The sequence below is a fragment of the Pygoscelis adeliae genome, unplaced genomic scaffold (genome assembly GCF_000699105.1).
Source record: "Pygoscelis adeliae isolate BGI_AS28 unplaced genomic scaffold, ASM69910v1 Scaffold123, whole genome shotgun sequence".
NCBI classification, from domain to species: Eukaryota; Metazoa; Chordata; class Aves; order Sphenisciformes; family Spheniscidae; genus Pygoscelis; species Pygoscelis adeliae.
This window is the reverse complement of record NW_008824650.1, coordinates 977646-995611: the sequence shown is the minus strand read 5'-3', so window position 1 is coordinate 995611 and position 17966 is coordinate 977646.

The following is a 17966-nucleotide window of genomic DNA, read 5'->3' as shown; positions in this document are numbered from 1 at the left end:
TCTGCTTGAGACAGTTAAAATGGACTTTGCAACAAGACAGAGCTCAGGTGTATGAACAGGGGTTATCGCTTGACAATAACCCAGCACATCTCAGGCATGAGAAAGCACTCCATAAATCTATTAGCAAGAGGATTTGGGAAATACAAGCATCTCTTCGTCCAAGATGATACTTAGATGATATAAACCATTGTTTTGAGAATAGCTCAAGTATTAATTACATGGTTTTTTTTTTTACTTGGCGGGATGGGAGGGAGCACAGCGGGACTTTCTTCTTTAGCCCAAGATCCTGCTAGTCAAATACCCCCTTGGAGTGAGTTCATAAAATCCATGTAAAACAGGAGATTTACTACAGCTACATCACCAGACAATGGGGAAATGTATGTTTTTTAATAGGTGACGCGTCTGTTCTTTGGCTACTGGCCATTCTTTGTAAATGAGAACACGAATGTCCAAAGACAAAAATATTGATGCCATTTCAAGTGATGGCTCCTGTGGTCTCAACAGGAAATCACTCTTTTGCAGTTGAGTATTACAGTAAATATGAAAAGCCTTACCACTGACAACTGCAAGTGTTACACATATTTTTGAGCCTGGAGACAAAACAGCAGGCTGAACTTCCAACCCACGGTTTCGTGTCAAAAGTGCCCATCCTAAAGATGCCAGAGCTTATGCTTTTTTGCCCTTCAATAGTCAGTGGAAATGGATGTTGGATTTACCAGCTGGATTTCTGAGTATCTATCTGCTCAAAAAGTGAGACATGGATGCACCCTGCTCATGGATGAGAACAGTGCTTCAAAACATGCCTGCTATCAACTAGTCTTAAATAGGTTATATGTGGTTCTTGTTTGATTTTTGAAAATCCATCAGGCAAATAGCAGGAAGTCACCACCTAGATAAGTGTTGTCTATTGGTAACACTTTGCATTTCTTAATTATTATCAGGTTATTCCCTAGCAATTCTGCACTGCAAAATGGTAGAAGGTGCCTGGCTGAAGCAATGATCCACATTATTTTCCATATTATGGTCTGAAAGCATGAAAATGTCCATTGGGTTCATGCTATTCTTGCGTTGCAGGCCTGCCTTTGCCTGGCCATGGCACCCATATTGTCCCCCACCCCAACCTGGACCTGCCTGGCCTTGGCTCCTCCCTGTCCCCATTCCCACGGAGGTGCCCAACGTCGCTGGGCTGATGCTGAAAGCACTTGCTTGGGAAATGCTATTGCATGAGGGGAGAGTTTAGAACAAGGTTTCTCACTTCCCGTGAGGATAATATATAACATATATTGTATATTTATTTATATAGCTTCAAGTGCCAAGTTCCTGGCCAAGGCTTGCACTTCAGAAGCTTCCTGAAGGCTCTGCTGTCCCCCACTGGCCATTGACATGGCCTGCTCCTCTGAGCTCCCTTTCCATCACTGCTGAAGTAGATACCCAGGACAATCCTAGACACCAGCCTTATGTTTTCAGTATTGCAGTTAGATGCCTAAATATGCAGATAGGCAGTGTGGGTCTTGCCTTTGATCTGTGCACATGCACCATCTCCTTTACTCTTTTACTACCTGTTGTAAAATCCCTCCCTCAAAAGGGCTGTGATCCCAGCTAGGTCTTCTTGCTGCTTCCCTGCTGCAGATGCCAAAAGGATTTATTGGGAGGTGCAAACTGAAAAAAAAGCTCAAAGGAGGGGCTCTCAGTGCAGACACTTTTCAGTGAGCAGTGCTGGACTGGCAGCACTGGAGAACAAAACATTCTTTGCATTTGCAGTTCAGGTTTCCATGAAGCGAGAGCCGGGAGCTCCTCTCCCAGCACTCACTGTGCTGTAACCTCTCCTCGGCGCAACCCCAGATCTGTCTCTCTGAGCCGGACCAGTGGGGAAGGGGCACAGCAAGACCGCGTCCCTCCCTAAGGAATAACCTATTTGTGAAAATGGTGAGTTCCCATTGCCCGAAGCTTGCAGTTGCAAATGTGTGCATCTCTGAAGCACGCGCTGACATTAAGCAGCAATGTCTCAGTGCAGAGCAGGGTCGCTCTTGCAGGAAATTTTCTGTCCTGTGCTATACAAGTTGGAAGTGGTGCTCCAGCAAGCTCTGCAGTCTTACAGAATATGAATTGTCCTCCTTTGACCCGCTTATCAGGTGGCCCTTAATATTTCTGAAGACAATTTTTGCACGTGAGGTATACTGCTCAGCTAGATGGTAGGTACTGCTTGATTTAAAAAAAAAACACCACCACCACCCCCCCCCAAAAAAAAAAACCAAAAAACAAAAAACAAACAAGAAGAGCTCTGAGCACAGCTGGTTCCACCCTCCTACTCCATGGGCTGTTCTGGGGTCATCATTCTACATTTTATTATATACATTCTTTTTAAACCCACTCATCCAAAATGCCTTTAAAAGTGGGAAAAAGGACAAAGGGGGGGGTGGGCAGAAGAAAGAGGGAAGCTGTAAAGGTTAACAAGGACTTGCCCCTCCAAGCAGAGCGGAGAGCAGTGAAGCCATCCCAGGGTGGGGAAGTGGTGGTTTTGTGGGATGGAAATAACCTGTGCGTGGGTGATCCCAGCTTGGGCGCTCATCCACCCATAGACCTGGTGGAGCCTGGTCCTACTCGTAATTCAGCAATAAACACTGGAGAGGGAGTAAGTCCTAATGCCAGAGGACCTTAATGCTTAAAGAAGTAGGAGCTTCTCATCCAGGCTTGGAAATGTTTGTTTTAGACCCACATACACATTGCGAGGGGGCACAGCTCCATAGGTAGCCCTGCAGCATGGTCAAAGGGAATGGTGGAGGAGAGGCAAGAGTATTGGTCAGGTGCTGTGCCGGTCTTCCCAGCTCTTGGCTGCAAACCCCAAAGGGCTCTGACGTGAGAAGTCAAAGAGAAAATGTAGTCAGAGCTGCTTGAATGGTCCACTGGTTTCCGAGGCTAAATCAGCAGAAATAAAAATGTAGACAGCAGTGACAGGAGCACTAGCAAGTTGTTCTGAGCCCAGTATTTAGACTGCCAAAAAGCAGCAAAGGATGAAGCAGCAAATACAGAATGTGGACGGACTTGAACAATTGTGCACATATTTTCAAAACATCCTGAAAAGGAAACACCCAGTTGAATTTCTTTAATTTCTCTGAAATTGCAAAACATTCTACAGGTTTCAGAGAATCAGGAGCAAAAAACCTCTCCTGCCATTCTGTGAGTCCAACTGGAAAAGTGCTGGGACAAGAAAACAGCCCCCTATGGCCAGACAGACCAGAGCAGCGTGCAGCAAGTAAAGCAACTGTAGATATTTCTCGTGCAAGGACCTTCATTACATCACCTTCAGGCTGAACTGAAAAGCACGTCACCATAGCTTAGTAGGCTCACAAGAAGAGATTTTCTTAGGAGAAAATTTTGAGAGGTTAAGAGAGTTTGCAGCAGTTTTAGTTAAGAATCTGAGTTCAGTGTTCAGTGCTGAATTTAGCTGTGTTGCTGCTCTGGGCTGGTGCTGGGTTTCAGTGGGAAACAAGCTTGGTATGGAGACATATCACAGCACGTGCTCCGTTGTGGCTGTGTTGAGCTGGTTATACCTCCTCGAATTAGACTAAGTGGAATCACTTAATTCACAGTTTCATCCCAGCAAGTAATGGTTAAGTGTAGTACCGTGGAGCAACACGTTCCCTGCCTCCTCGAGTATCTGTATTGCCCTCCCTCGTGTGTCACCCATGGTTGTGTGCAAGCCAGAAGATCCAGGTTTGAACAGCCAGTTCACCGCGGTCCTGCGATTTGGAAGCCCTGTTTGCATGTCAAGATATGAGGTTGGTAGAGGAAAAAAATCACCTTCCCTCAGTACAAGGTCCCCGAGGATCACTGTGGAGCTTCATGAGGCTTTTGCCATCACTTTCCTGTAGCAAACCACAGATCAGAGCTTACCCCACTGCCTGCTTTACATCCTCCTGTTTCCTCTCTCACATGGAGACTCTGACAATAGGGCCCCTCCTCAATAGAGACTGAAGTGAAATTCAACCACATACAAAGAAGCCAAATTTTGCGAGGGCAGTTAACTGTTGGAAGAGCTAACCAAGCAGTTTACCCTTACTTGGAAGCAAGTAACTGTTTTTTCTAAAAGATTCAGACCAGGAGAGGCAGAAGGGCTGAGGCCAGTGAAAGAAACACAGGGTGAAAACCTACAGAAATTACAATAAAAGGGGGTCTTGTGGGATGATCCCAATAGTCACTCAGAGATCTGGGATTATTTCTCCAGCTTCTGCTTGCGTTCCGATTTTTCAAATACTACTGGCTTCAATGCTCACTCTTCCTCATGTTTAAAAATTACTGCCCCGAAGACTGGATCTGGGAGATGCTCACATTAACATTAATGCAGCCTTGGACTCCTAGCCTGCTAATCCAAAAAAACCCTGCAATAAACCACTCGCTTGACCCAAATGATCGATGATATGCACTGAGAAAACTGCAGTGAGACATCCCAGAGTGAACAAGTGTCCAGAGGCGTGTTAATGGTAGGAGAAGCCTGCGTTACACTGATGTTTGGATTTGGGCAGTGCCTGGGGCTGTTACAGAGAGATGGGGTATTAAAGACCTGAAGACTGCCAGGATCTTACCTGCCCCCAAAACACATCTTCAAGGCCCAGAGCAAACCCTCAATGGTCCACGAACTGTTCATCGTCCTAGTATGAAAGCTGTGGAAGTGATACTAATCTAAATCCAAATGTCAGAATTCATTCAGATTGCTGCTAAAATTTAGCTACAGTTAAGAAAATTACCAAAAAAAGTCCAACTCAAAAATTTGGGAATGCTCATTGCTGAGCAGGAGCCAAGAAATCTTGTTTACAGCTCACTCTCCGTTTAGAACAATTAATCACTAAACCTTGGCTGCACTTCCCACAAATCACCCGAAAGGACGCCTGTCCGGTTGTGTTAAGCCAAAGCGCCGTGATAGAGTCAACTACTGCCTGGGATACGGATGAAAACTGGCATGTTAGCTCACTGCTAATAGGTGATTTACCAAAAAAAAAAAGAGAAACTATCCATTGAGGTAACAGGGACCACCTTTTTTACCCTTAATTACTTCCTGATACCTGGACTGAATCCATGATCAAGGAGATGCATCTGAGATGCTTCTGGAGCTCTGCAGTCATGGGCTCTTTTCTGGCCATGAAGGAAATAAAAATGCACTCAGAAGCACTCTAAAGATAAAACTAATGAGAGAGGAAAAAAAAGTTTGGAAAACAGGAACAATTTCTTCCACTACTCTTTGGAAGAGCTACTGTCCAGATGGAGTAGCTGAAGAATTGGCCTTAACAGTAGATACAAGTCTGGAAAACACCAGAAAACATGAGTTTGTGTGGGCAGACCCATCCATGAGGTGAGTCTTTGCATTTGGAAACCCTGAGCTTTTCCCCAGCCAGGGGCCGGGTGAGGGACGCAGGCTCTGCAGCTTCGTCTCCAACCATGGGTATCCTCTACTGCTGACCCTCAACTTCCCGGCTTGGTCGCGGACCTGCCTGGTCACTGGGGATATGCCTGGACACCTGGCTGGTGGCCATCATTTTACCTGCATGGGGAGTCTAGGTGGCTGGTTTAGACTGTCAGAGGTTGTTACCCCAGTTAGAGAAGAGATAAAAATGATAAATCTCTCATTCATCAGCATATCAGATAAGTTACACACACTGTAAAAGGAACCAGAAGCTGCGTTTAAATTTTATGTGAGAGCAAGAGAGTATCTTGGTCTGAAATAGTTATTCATGTTTAAATGAGAAATAAAGTGAAGATGAATGTGTGCTATGTTTCCAAACCTTCCCTGAAGAAGCATGAACTTTACAGATTTATAGGCCTGTCTGGAAATATTCAGCAGCATTCACTTAGGTCATTATCACACATAAACCAGTCCAGGTACAGACTTCTAATTACCTTTAAAAATAATAAAGTGTCTAGAACATAATTTCTTGGCATTTTCATTGCATTTTTTCCCTATACTGCAGACATGAAGTGATCACTGTGGCTCTCAGCTGATGCCTAAGAAGCACCAATGAAAATAGAGACATCAAATATTGAGAAGTTTCTTATTTATACATTATCTCTGCAAAAGATGGCTTTCTTCAGTTAAGCAATGAGTTGCTGTTTTAATCTGTGTTTCAATGTCTCCTTTCCTGTTCCAGTGTAAAGTCTTCAGCAAGAAGAGAGTTTTCCATTTAGGAGATCCATCAGCCTGTCTACACTATCTTTCTGAATACACTTACAATTATTTTGCCTCCAAATGAACGCGTTTGCATTTTGTAATGCATTCTGATTCCAAAACACATTTCAGAAAACTTACATACCAAAGCGATATTCTAGAGTACATTTCAGTTGACTGTTCCTTAAAGTAATAGTTATTAGTGATAAAATTTTCTTCTTTCTTGAATATCATAGTCTAAAATTAACAGCAATAAGCAACAATTTGAGGCATAGAATGTTGCTAATCAGACTGAAATTAAAACACCAAGTCATTTAATTAAATACTCAAGCAAGTCACCTTAGACAGAAAGTCAGTCTGGACCACCCAAAGACAGCTGGGTGACGCCAGCTACAGACGTGCTCCTCAGCACTCTGAACTAGGCTCAGTATCATTTGGTAACAATATTGGAGGTAAGGAACATTTCAAAAGCTCTTTTCTTCTTTTTTTAATCTGACCTTTCTGACCACCACTGAAACATTTTAGATAAATGGCAAGGCTATCTCCAGGTCCCTGTGAAGAAACCAGCATCCTTGCAGTTATGCAAGCGCATTAATTGGGGATGGCTGTCTCCAGAGTAAAAAGTCTGCAGAGGATGAAGAGGAACAAGGGGCAGAGTTCCAATGCAGGAGAAGGGACATCGGTTCATGACTTACACTCCTGTGAAATGTATGACCTTTTGCTGTGGATACTGAGAAGTGCAGTAGACTGGACATCAGGAAGCATTTCTTTACAACAAGGGTGGTCAAACACTGGAACAGGCTTCCTAAAGAGGTGACCGATGCCCCAAGCCTGGCAGTGCTTAAGAGGCATTTGGACAATGCCCTTAACAACATGCTTTAAATTTTGGTCAGCCCTCAAGTGGTCAGGCAGTTGGACTAGACGATCATTGTAGGTGTCTTCCAACTGAACTATTCTATTCTATTCTATTCTATTCTATTCTATTCTATTCTATTCTATAGAGAGTTGAAGGACTTTATGCACTAAAATTTTCTTCATCAAACTTGCCTACAGATTGGCCCTGCTGGGTCATATGGCTCCTCTCTTGGACACGTGTCCTGGCTGTCGGATGGGGCGGCTGGCTTCTCAGCCTGAGCCAGGACACAAACTGGTTTCTCTCTGCTGCATCAGACCGCGCCCAGGGCTGGGCAGAGCTTGTCCGTGGAGGTTTAGCCTGAGGCAGCATGCCCCATGTCCTTGGTGCTGTCTTTAGGACTGGCACAGCGGCAAAACATAGCAAGTGTTTTGTTTTCACCAGCCTGCTTCCTTACAGGACTGCCTGGGAATAGGAGTCCCTCCTGATTGTAGGGCGTACCGAGATCTGCAGCCGGCTGCTCCCACCCCACTGCTTTGCCTTTTCATAGCAGCGATTCCCAACATCACACACCGGCTATTCTGGGGCCATAACATTTACTGTGATTTTATCAGATTCACGTAAAAAAAAATTAAAAAAAAGAAAAATGGGTAAACAAATCAGTTTTAATACAAACATGACCAAGCAGTCCAAACTGGAGCAGAGTGCTTGCCAGTGCTGGGGTTTTCAGTCCAAACCCCAACGCCGGCAGAGGTAGGAAAGGCCCTTCAGAGAAATCTGTTGCCTTTCAAGTTGTTTGATGTTTCTCAGCTGCACTCTGCTTTTACAAAACAGACTTTCTCACACTAACAATCAAATTTGTCGTCTGAGGAGGGAGAGGAGCAATTCCCACTTCCCATTCTCCTAAACACTCATCTTTTTTTAAACAGGTTCATTATGTCTCCTTTCGCGATGAGAAATGTGCAGAGTAAGAGCAGCACGAAGCAATTTACAGCACATTGGCTGAGCTCTTTTCTCAGATCAAGGCAGCAGTATGTTCCCCCCGCCTCCCTCCCAGAAGGGAAACCGGCTTCTGTGCTCGCTGCGGGAAAGGGCTGATTTCACACGAGGTTGCACGGCACGTGCTTGTGTGCTACAAACACGATCGAGGCCAGTGGGGTTCAGTTCCCACGTCTGCAGAAGATGTGCCAGCCAGCCTTGCCTCCTGCTCTGCAGGGTAATTCTCCAGGGGAAACCCCAGGATGCAGCAGCTCTTGCTACACCAGCAGGAAGGCAGAAGAGTGGCTGGAAGGAGCCTTGCAGACCGAGGTTGTGGCCCTACGTGCTTATTGCCTGGCTCTAACAGCTACGAAATCTGCACACACCTGCAATTTCTGAGTTTTCATACTGGCTTGCTCATATATTTTCGGTCCACATGCAGTCATTTGTACACAAACCCTAGGCCAGTGAGGCATATGGTGGCACTATCAGTTTTCTTACGTGCTTTTTTTTTTTGTATCTAAGCTCTATTCATGTTTACCAATAGCATACAACATAGAAAGGGTACATATTGCCTACACTCTTCTAACCTACCTGGTGAATAAGAAAGAGTCATATCATTGCAAGAGGAGACTGCCTGAGACCATCTCCCCCACGTACATGAAATAGCCCACGTACATCTGTGGCAACCCCTTTAACAAGTTCAGTCGGTCCTCATAAAATATTTTGGAGAGTTTGGATAAATATCACAAAGTGAGATCACTCTACACATTTCACTCAACTCGTCCTTGTATCCCACTTCTTGCTTCAGGGCTGTAATTTCTTGTCCAGAACTGCTCATAGTAGCAGCTATCTTTCAACAGAAAAGGATTGAAATCCTCTGTAGTAAGGAGTGTGTGGGTTTTCACATGCTGTATCCACTCTGTTCATAGTTTGCAGGCAATTTAAAATCAGCTATTGAAGATACTGAGGCATGCTCTGCCTATTATGTGAAAAGCTTTTACAAAAAAACTTGGACCAAATTTGCTGGGGGGTGTTTCATAGTACTGAATATCCATAATTTTAACCAAATACATTTTAAATAATACTTTTTAAACCTGTCGTATGAAGTACTGCCTCAGAATAATCCCGCCAGTTTGGAAACCCAGTGCAGCATTTAACTCGTCTCTTCTAAATTGCTCTTCTAGCACATATTTATTCCCCAAATCCTTTTTTTAACAGGAGGGCTGCCTTGAAAGCCGTGGAAAGTACATAAACCTCAGAACAAGATATATAGTAATGCCCATTACTGCTTCCATACAACATTGCCCAACTGGTGTGTGAGCTCTTCACGGCAAGAACGCTATGCTGTTTAGAAAGCACTTCCATGTTATTGACGTTTATAAATAATATAAAACAGCCATATGTACGCATGCCTGGTGATGTGCGGATGGGTGTTTGCCTGAACCTCGGGATTCCAAATTCAACTGTTTTCAGACAAATGAAGGATTCATTAAAAAGAAGCAAAATTTAATTTCAGACAACAAGCCAAATTTCAAGCTTATAGCCAGTGAAGAGGTGGAGGATATTTTCAACTGTGAATGTTTGCATGTGTCCGGTTGCAAGAATCAAGCCCACTCAAAGAGAGCATGGACACATGGCCTTTCAAGAACTCGGGACACAATATACAAATTGATAAGGATAAAAAATGCTCATTACAGCTGAAATCAATCAAGGGAATAAGAGTCTCATTTGTTAAAACTAATGAGACAGTGGTCATTTAGAAAATAGCTGCCCTTTAAGCTCAGTTCTCCACTTTTGGGAACACTTTTGGGTTTTACCCATTGTATCTGTGACTCTCCTGGTGTCATTATTATCTCTTTATCAGAATTTCTATTTGCATTGCCTCTCAGTTTATTCTTTCAGGTGTATCTGTGCTGCTTTTGCATGTTGAGACACTTATTCAATCCCCTCCAAAGCGTTCAAATCCTGCACATCAAAGCATCCAACAGGCAAATCCAGTTACTTCCAACTAGCGTTTATATAACTAGATTTTGTAGTGCATTCAATATGCAGAAAAGGTAGAAGATATTTGCAATGAATAAATTGAGAGGGATTTAGGTGCTTTATATTTATTTGAAATTCAATAGGCATGCTGTGTAATGCTTTCTCCATGAGCTTCCCAAATGTGCCAGGAACAATGCACAGGCTGAAAGCCATCATTTCAAGGTGCTGCAGGCTTTGTTCTGCTCTGAAGGGAGATTTCCCCCATCCTCTGGATTCACTTCTATTTGCAATGTTTAAAATCTAATACAGAAAAACCAAAATCAAACCTGCTGCAGTCTGCAGGGAGCCATATGTCTGTGCTAATGGATAAGAATTTTAAAAGTGACTTAATTTTGTTTGCTGCCATCTGTTTCTCCCCAGTATCATTTTTTGGCTGCACCAGTGCCGTACAACTTGTATCAAACAAGTTGTATCTGCGTTAGAGCAGGAAAGCATCTCCCAATTCCTGATCGAAATGCCTCTTGGACCATCTACTGAGGACCCTCACTAACAAGTGCTGGACAGCACTTCAGCAGCACTTAATGGTAAAGTTGGGAGCTCAGCTTCATCCTCACCCCATTTCTCCTCCCACCAGCCTGAGTTCACCTGCTAGCCAACACTCAGGGCTCACAGTCTCTGCTCTCCCACCTGCCATTTGTCATAGAATCATAGAATCATTAAGGTTGGAAAAGACCTCTAAGATCATCGAGTCCAACCGTCAACCCAACACCACCATGCCCACTAAACCATGTCCCTAAGCACCGCATCTACACGTCTTTTAAATACCTCCAGGGATGGTGACTCAACCCCTCCCCGGGGCAGCCCGTTCCAATGTTTAACCACTCTTTCAGTAAAGACATTTTTCCTCATGTCCAAACTAAACCTCTCCTGGCACAACTTGAGGCCATTTCCTCTCGTCCTATCACTTGTTACTTGGAAGAAGAGACCAACCCCCACCTCGCTACAACCTCCTTTCAGGTAGTTGTAGAGAGCGATGAGGTCTCCCCTCAGCCTCCTTTTCTCCAGGCTAAACAACCCCAGCTCCCGCAGCCGCTCCTCGTAAGACTTGTTCTCCAGACCCCTCACCAGCCAATGTCATGGACATTCAGCCCACGCAGAAGGCTCTGCCCTGCCTCACTCGTGTATGGACAGATTCAAACACATCTTCCCTTCCCCAAAATGCAGCTTCAGGCTGATGCAGCGTCTTCTGAGGAAAACTTCTTCCCTGCAAACCAGCCAGGCCACATCTCAAAATGCAAATGCCACAGACAATCCTGCAGGGCATCTCTCAGATCCCCCATATCTGCCTGAATAAAATCCCCCCCCAAAGACATCCTCAGCCATTCAGCAGAGCCAGGCTCCCCGCTTGAATACCCCCAGCCCCATCTCCACCTCTTTTGGGGTAGTAGCCCCCATCCCCTCACCTCACCTGTGGACACCACGGAGGTGGCTGCCCATTGGATCCATTCGCGGACCTCCGCAGGTCGTCTCATCTCAGAGATGGCTTGTCTGGGATCCAGCACGTCATTCCCGTCACACATCTGATTATGAAAGGAGCCAAGTTCCTGTTGTTGTTGTTGACCCACCCAGATGGGAACCAGACGTGGAGAGGTGATATTTCTACCTCCAACATTAGCTTCTTCATTTCAGTGTCCCTGTTTCACAGAATGGAGGGTAATTTCAATTTTAAACTAATTTATCCTGGGTAGCCTTGTATTTGTGGTAGTCCTTTTTCTTGCCAATTTTTCCACTGTGCCTGCAGTTAACTGAACTGCTTCCCTTATTTTTTCCATAATCACTAATTTCCCTGGTATTGCAGACTGGATTTATGACTTCTAAGCATTCAGTAATGTCATGAGCCAGCTGAGGATTGCTTTTGTCCTCACGCATATTAAACCCAGATGTACAGGGAGCTCACGCTCTACCAACCACTTGCTTTCTAACAAAAGTCAAAATAAGAAAATGGAAAGAAGCTCCTCTTGCTGTGTTTCCCCCAAACTCTGTGAGATCCCGTGTTGTCCGAATGGGAATGGGGAAAGGCTGTAGGAAACCTGACCCAATTTCTGATTGCTGGAGGTCCTTTCCAACCCAAAGTCTTCTCCAGCTCCACAGAACTGCTGTAAATGTCACTTCTCTACCAATTACACCAACTGGCACAACTGCATTGACAAGCCTTTGGCTCACACTGAGTCCTTTCTGGTGATGAATTTTTGCCTTCTGTGCTGCCCTTCACAGCTGTCAGCAAATTCCAGGTCAGCCAATATTTCTTTGCTTTCCACTATTTCATGAGAGAATTTCTATAGCAGGTTGTGGGTCACTTTTTTTGAGCTGGTTCGCTGTTCCAAAAAGGGAGATTTGCAGATGGGCTCCCAACACGTGCAGTTGTTCAGCAGTTGCTATTCACGGAAAGATGCTGTCTGGCTATTTAGTATTTCCAGGAAAACTGACACCTCTTGACAGAGATCTGGTTTTATCTCCCTTGGCAAAGTCTCTGAGCTTTAAATCCTTTTTGCCACGTCCAGGTTTGTGACCCTTTCTCTTTCATGCTCTGCCTTGGCCAGCTCACAATTCTCCTTAAAAAGCTGGCTACCTCTGCTGTCTTACCCATCACCTCTTTTTATTTTAGTGATATATAAATTAGGGGTCCTGCAAGGTGTTCCGGTTGCAAGGCAGAAGGAGAGGCACAGCCATCTATCCTTGATGTCACTGTGTTTGTGCACAGAGACATCCAGAGCACTGCTTTGCTGAGCATAGGAGTGAACCAGCAACCACAAAGAATTTCATTGCTTCCCGTTCAGCCAGCACCTGGTCCCAGACCTCAATCTCAAAGGCACACGGGATCGCAGGGGACATTAAAGCTTTCTTTGCTACCTGCACTGCTTCTCATCATCCACTCATGCTCCTTCCAATACCACGCTCTGCAAATCTCCTCCCAAATTGCCAGCACTCCTGAGTAATTTCACATTTGCTTTTATGAGTACAAGCTCCTGCTTAATCGTTTGTAACACTGCCTCGCATTAAAGGTGCTGATTAAACATCTCACTTCCAATGAGATTTATTCCACCTTAGAAAAAATCACCCCCAAGCATGTGCCGTACCGCTAGCACAGTCAGTGCACAGCACGGCGCTGGCGACCTTGACTTTCCTCCCCGGAGAAGCCAGTCTTCAGTCATCCCTGTAACAACCTTCCTGGATTTATTCCTTTATTCAGCAGCCTTCTCCCACTGAACCCTTTCAGCTACTCTGACACCGGGGGAAAAATAACAACAATGTGAGCAGAAATGGGCAAGGGACAGAGTTAGGGTAAAGCTGCATTATTTTATGGTGTAACGTATGCAATGGTTGCAGCAACCCTAACTTCTAATGGTGATTCTTTTGATGTTAAGAGTCCTGCAAGGGAACATCTGACAAAAAACTTAAATACTTGAACAAGTTCTGATTGCTTTTCTCCTAAGAAAAATCGTGAACATATCAGTGAAGGTCCCAACCCCCTCTGCAGTGATTCTTCCCAACATACCTCCACAGCAAAGGAGGAAGGTCTGTTTGCCATCCCTGCACAGCTCACAGGATGCCCACGTTTGATTTCACTTCCACCTAAAGCCCAGTTCACAATACCTGGACCACTTATGCAATGAGTTTTCTTTTCTGGCCTGGCCTGGCCTAGCCTGAAAGCAGTATTGCAACACAAAATACAGATTTTGGGAGTCTCAGAGCCATCGTATCATACCATCTTTCTGCCATGGCTACTCACTTGGATCTCACTTCACTGGCAGAAATGCTCAAAACAGAGGATCAAAGGATAAAAAGCTTAATTTCCTGCCCTTTACAGAACAACCTTCCCACTTAAAGTTGTGAAAATGTTGACCAGGTAGAACTGGTAAGCCTTTTTTTTCCTCTGGCTGATCTTCCTGTCAGCATCAACTCTTGCTGAAGTAGTTGACCAGATGACCTCCCACAGTGTTGTGATGAAGAGCCCTTTTCTTCCTGGCAGTGCCGTGGCAGGCACCGTGCAGCCTCTGCGCACACTGGCTATGCCCAAGATGTGTTTTGTATGTGCAAGCTCTTTTTAAAAAAAAACCCTATTTTTAAAGGGTTTCTTTCTTTCGCTTTTAGGTTGGAAAAGCAGCTCCACCCACACGTTGCATTGATGAGGGAAGCGGGGTCTGGGCAGTCAGCAGAGAAAAGAAATTTCTGGAGGAAAGAGTTGGAGGATTTCACTGGCATTTTACACTATGCAACCCCAAACGAACCCTGAACCCATAAATATTTCCTGTGAAGGCCTGTGCACATCAGAGATGGCTGCCGGTTGCTCATCAAAGCTGCCATTGGACTGCAGCAGGCTCCTGGATGAATCTCCTCCCGCTCACTCACAGGTGAGGTGGCTTTTGCACTTGATGGGGTGAAGGGGAAAACCAGATAATTGTCTGTTTTCTGTTTCACGTGGCCACACCAAGGGTCCTCGCCTGTGTGTGCAGAACTACTACTCACCACCACATCCCGCAACACCAGGACTGGCCACAACGTCCTGGTTCCAAACGGTATCAGGGTTTGTGAGCAGCCAATGAAGCTGGGGGGTGAATTGGTAAGGAAAACCTCCACAAAACTACATTTTTTAAAGGAATGAGTCAAAATTCTTTGTTTTGCAGTGATCAAAATGTCACATTTCTATCTTACAGTTCTAAATGACGTTTCTAAATTTTACTTCAATTTCATTACAAAAACCTCAAGAAATTAATGGAGCTGTTATTTCTCTTCTCTCTCTAGACATTTTTCAGTGTTTTTTTTCAACTTTAAATGATTTTTCCTTCAAACCCTTGGTGCATCTAATGAACTAGCACACCAAATATGCACATGAAGCTGTTCACTACCTGGTCTCTGGGCTTTTGTCACTGCAGACCTCAACATGAGATCACGGGATATCAAGCTCAGGACTGTCAGGTGTCAGCAGCAGCCCAGTTCCACTGTGGGTATGAGCATCACCATTCATAACTACCTCAAATAACCAAAAATCATAGCACCGACTTAAAATGAATTTTAAAATAAAAAACAGTACATAAATGTTTTGAATCAAGGACCATCTTTATATTCAGCACATGGTTCATGATAGGCCACTTAGCCCAGTGTAGTGCCATGCACAGGTACTGCAGTTTACAGAACTGCAACATGTATACACCAAACAATTTTTATCAATTTTGGCTGTAGGTGGTTTCTCCTTTTTGAATTTTAGCCTGTATTTTGGCCTGTGAGGCTTTTCTTTTTGTCTATTAAGGTGAGGTTTTTCCAGGAGGGAGAGAGGAGAAGTTGTACATACACTCCCACTACTCCAAGATCCGGCGCTTTAGAAACACTGAATGTTATGGGACTTGCAGAAAAAATGGCAGATTCGGACACTGGCTGTGACGTCCTCATACAAGTAACTAACACTGCATCAGGATGTGCTGAGTGAGAGCCAAGTATTTTGTAGCTCTGTCAGAAAGTACACAGTGTGTTCAGTTGTGCAGGAAACTCATTCAGCTGAAATATATGTAGCCATTAGTACAAATTTCATCAAGATGGATTTTTTTAAACCACTAAAATCTCTTCTGATATGTTTTAGCAAACTGAAAAACATATTGCAATAATGAACTGTCTATATGGAGATAACGCCTTGTAGAAACAAAGGACACTTCTCCAGTATCCAGAGAACCTGTGGAAGAGCAAATACAAGCACTCACTGAAACTCATCAGGAGCTGTAGTTCTTGCATTCACAGGTAGAGATCAAGCTCTCAACCACATCGACAACTGGGAAATTCAGAAGAATAACCCAGGTCAGCCTCCCCCTCTATAAACTGTGGAAGCCAAACCATGTTTATGAGCGCAGTGTCCCAGGGATGCTCTTAATCAGTACCCTAACGACATGCATCGCATAGACTTGGTAATATGAACCACAACCCTGCAAAGGCCTGAGGCAGCACAGCCAACACTACAGACAATCAGCCACTCAAACAACTCTCAGAGCTGAAGAAGTTCCCTGGGTTATGGCTCAAAAGCACACAAGTGCAAAAAAAAACCATAGAAAAGGACTCACCATGTCCAAAAGCTCCCAGGACTGGGAAGAAGTGGGAATTAAATGCCAAAAGTATGGGGTGAATTGGGATTCAGTGTTTCAGTTTCCTGCTGTAGAAACCAAGAAATGAGTGATGACTACTTTCACTGTTCTGGCCATAGAAATGTAACGGTTGCATTTCACTAGGACACCAATACTAACTGCTGTTCACCTTGAGCTAAAGAAGAAAAGAGTGGGCAAGTGGAAGGAAGATACTCAGTGACTTAATGAAAGTGCCTGAGAAGGAGGGAGTAATGTTTCTGTAATGGGAAGTACCTGGGAGGAGCAACCTTGCAGTCGGTGGGGAGCTGGTGGAGAAAGCTCGGGTGGAAGGAAGGCATAGCACAGCCTTCCTCTGGCCAAGCAGACTGTGACAAAGGAATGGAAACACCCATGCAGCTGGTGGCGGTCACCGATTCATGGTATTGCTGGAGAGGACAGTCCATCAAAACAGTAGCTCACATCCTCCTCCCTTTTGGCCAACAACATGGACAGTAAGTGCAAGGTTCACCCACCCGACGTCCCCTGACCATGGGACTCACTCGGCTGAGAGTGCTGCATTTACCACTAAACCTTTCTGCTGCTGCTCCCTCCACCTAGCAAGGAAAACACCTCTCTGTGGGAGCTCATAGGGAGCTAAGGCTGATCCATCCCAGCGTCTGAGATTTCTGTGCAGCCACCAAGAGGAACTGTGGGTCACAATGACCCTGAGGCTTCCTGCAGAGAGAACAAAATAAGTTTCAAATTTTGCAAAAAGAAATGCCTCTTACTATTTAAATCTTTATTCACATTTTAGAAAATAAAAAAAATAGGAGTCTTACATTTGAGCTGAAGTGTTCCTCCTGTGCATTGACAGACCCTGACTTCACTGATTGATTGCAAAACTGCAAGCACTCTTCAAACCTCAGACTCAGACAGAGACAGCTTGGCCCATGAAGGCGAAGAGGGGCTGAGCAGTCAGACAGGTTGTGTATTGAAGGTGAAAAAGCTGCACAAGCCTGGAAGACATTAGTACTTAATTCTCCCGTTAATCAACACCTGCTGTTCTACCAACACATAAAATGCAAGTGGAAATAGCATAAGAGCTACACCTCACAAAAAGCACCCCATGCTATTCACTGAACCATGGCTCTGTGCCATGCTGGCGTGTGCTACATGTCTGGGGGGAAAAAAAAAAAAAAACAACAAAAACAAACGATAACCTAAGCAATCCATAAAAATATATCTGGTGTAAGTGCCCAAGGTGAAGCCTCGTCTAAGACTGTCATTCACATGTGCATCTCTCAGTTTCCCACAAAACTCTGAGCTTCCTGCGCCCTGCCTTTGCTTGTGCACTTGGTTGTACACAACAGAAGGGAGATGTTGTGCAAATGTGGTGCAGATGTTGTGCAGAAATCAATACAGCTGAAACCAGAGAAGGGCGTTGCGCAGCAGCATCAAGCCTTACAGGCAGTGACCATCAGTGTCCTGAGGGTGCCATCCGCTTTGACCTTTCAGCACAGCACTTAGTCACTTCCTCTCTGTGACCCAAACACCTGGTGACACTGTCATAGTAGCAGAAGACACCACAAAAAAAGCCTTCCAGACTAAGAACTCTCATGTTCTTAATTCAGAAAAACAGGCAAGAGACCCTGAAGTTATTATGAGTGAACTCCAGGCCATAACGTGATGTAATATTAAAAGCATGGTGTCATCAACCATACTGCAAATAAGTGTAAAGCCAGTTATCTAACCTAACTGACAGTTAGGTTAGTTAGTTACCTAACTGACTGGCCAAGTGTCGTGGTTCAACCTCAGTCGGCAGGCAGCCAACACCAAGGTTGGCTGTTGTGGTTTAACCCAGCAGGCAGCTAAACACCACACAGCC